General features: G+C 47.3%; 1 pseudogene; it reads left to right on the top strand.

Moving 5' to 3' along the window:
- The first annotated feature begins 302 nt into the window (after window positions 1-302).
- LOC110293341 lies at window positions 303-2544 on the top strand (annotated as a pseudogene).
- The last annotated feature ends 213 nt before the right edge of the window (window positions 2545-2757 follow it).

Here is a 2757-nt window from a genome sequence, read left to right as displayed (position 1 = left end):
TCCCTGATATGTAAATTCCAAAAGAACATACTGTTGGTTTTACAGTTCTACATACCTTACAGAACTATCTCAAGGACTAAATCTTCAGTAGTGATTTTAATAAAGGAGAAAAAGATGATGAAAAGACTTAAATCAAGGGTTCAATTATTGTCTTACTTTGCTCAGCTTAGCATATCAAAGATTTGAAGGAAAAAATAATCAATGATAGCAGCAGCTCTGGACTCACTTCCTCTTAGCTTTTCTTCTGTAGCAGAAAGTTGTTCTCTTTGAATAGCACTTCTGGTAATGAGTTATGACAGATTATGCAGTATCATGGCTGTTACTATGGGTAAGCATCAGGCCTAGAGAAATAGGATATTATAATTGACAGGGTAAAGGTATAGCCTATAATGACCAAGTGTTGTGAAAAACAGCTTTAAGAGCTCCAGAGTGAATGGGATATGGGTAGTTCAGTCAGAGGAGGAAGAAGAAAGGAATAGGGAGGACAGAAGGGGAAATGGGAACTTACAAAAAAAAAATCCAGAGGGCTGAATGTACCAAAACAATAAAAGTTCTCTAAAACTGTTTCATTCCAACCTTGACAAAGTGTTTTCCCGATTCTGTAATTTAGTATTTCAATACATGGACTTGTCTGTTGCCATGTGGTCCCAATAGGGCCTTCTCCTCACATCTCCTGGCCTGGGCTGCTCTGGTCTAGCAGAAACCACGAGGACCTTGATATAGCTGTGATGTGTGGTCCCTCCTTACTGACAGAATCTGGGCATTTCCCCCAGGGAGCATTCAGCAGAAGAAGCATTCAGACAGAATTCATCCAGTCTCTGGGTCAAAGCGCTCAGTCCCACCAGGAACTATATTGGACTTTCAAGGTCTTAGCCATTCTGTCTCTCCAATGCTCTAACAAAGGCAAAATATGGAACCAGGGCTCAAGCTTGATCAGGACATAGATAAGGTCACCTGCCCATCATTGGAGTATCTCCTTCCTTTGGTGGACACAGGCCACCATGTACAGGGCAAGGGGTGCTGGGGTAATAAAGGGAGTGAGAGGAAAACCTGCATCCTGCCAGAGTTCCAGTGCTCTGGGTAGGAAGACATGGAAGGACTGCCACATGCTTTCCACATGGCCCCGGGTGGGTATCTGGCTGTGTAAAGCCACGGAATCCCAGCTCACCAGGGGGTGGAGGGGTGGACAAGTGGCAGTCCTAGATAACAAGTTCTCAGTCTTCTGCATCCCATGCTGGATACCGAGGAAGAGCTGAGAACAAATGGGGGTCTCAGAAGTGGCTCAGAAGGCACAGTCAGCCCCAGGGATGAAGGGAGGAGAGGGCAGGGAGAGAGGGGGTCACTGTGTGGTTCCCACATGGGCAAGAGTCCTTGGTCTGGTCTGTGGCTGGAATGCAGGAAGGCCTTTTGGAGGGAGGTTACTCGGCTTTTTAGGAGGAAGCCTATCTTATAGTTCAAGCATGGTGAGCCTTGATGAGTAGAGACAGTCTATGATTTTAGAGCTTTATTGCAGAAAGGCAATGAGTAAGAGAAAAGGTAGAAAGAGGGAGAGAGGCCGGCCATGGCCACGTGGAGAGATGGGGAAGAGAGAGAGAGAAGGAGGGCTAGAGATGAGAGTAAGAAAGGGTGAGAGCACCAGGCAGTGGTGGCACAAGCCTTTAATCCTAGCACTTGGGAGGCAGAGGCAGATGGATTTCTGAGTTCGAGGCTAGCCTGGTCTACAATGTGAGTTCCAGAACAGCCAGGGCTATACAGAGAAACCCTGTCTCAAAAAAGAGAGAAAGAGAGAAAGAAAGAAAGAAAGAAAGAAAGAAAGAGAGAGAAAAGAAAGAAAGAAAGAAAGAAAGAAAGAAAGAAAGAAAGAAAGAAAGAAAGAAAGAAGGGGAGGGTATGGGGGACTTTTGGGATAGCATTGGAAATGTAATTGAGGAAAATATGTAATAAAAAATTGAAAAAAAAAGAAGGAAAGGGTGAGAACTTAAAGAGAGCAAGGAGGGGCCAAGCAGCACCTTTTATAGTGGGCTGGGCTGGCATGTAACTGTGGGGAGGAGCATACCTGGCTATAGTCTGGTAACTGTGGGGATAGATTCTAGCCAGAATGTCAGGAGCTTGGGACATTGTCTGCATGACTGATAGTCACACACCTCTCCTGCGGGGGCTTTGGGGACAGTAATGAGCCAGGGGGTCCAGGAGACGAAATCGAACACCTTCCATCCCATGTAGGTGGAAATAACCACCCATCAGGTCTCCCGGGGTTCAAGGCCTATGCTTGACTGGAAACCAGGCTGTCTGTGTGCAGCCCACTGCCCTACAACTGTGAGCCTTTCCTCAGGTTAATGTAGCGCCCATGGAGGCAGTGGAGTGCAACTGATACCCCCATTCTCTCTTTTCATTCTTCCTCTGAGGTCCCGAGGGGATAAGGCCTGTACAGGTCCCCTCACCCCTCAGCCTGTGGCATTACCCCACTTCCTCCCTTGGCACAGACTGATCCAAGCTGGCTCAAGTCTGACCTGTCTCAGTCGCAGCCCCGCTGCCCTGTCCTGAGAATCCCTGGATCATGTTTCAGGTGGCACATATTTCCTCTTGTCCTTCAGTGGCATATTTCAGTTGGGTAGGTTAGATGTCACACACTCACACACACACACATCTGTCTGCACCCTCCATACACCTGTAGGCATGGGTTGCCCTACCCTTTTTGTTGGTCCTGCCTTCCTTGCCCACCCCCTCCTAGACATGACATTTTACTAGGAATGTGAT

Source organism: Mus caroli, chromosome 4 (genome assembly GCF_900094665.2).
Source record: "Mus caroli chromosome 4, CAROLI_EIJ_v1.1, whole genome shotgun sequence".
Classification (NCBI taxonomy): domain Eukaryota; kingdom Metazoa; phylum Chordata; class Mammalia; order Rodentia; family Muridae; genus Mus; species Mus caroli.
This window is presented reverse-complemented; position numbering and strand designations above follow the sequence as displayed.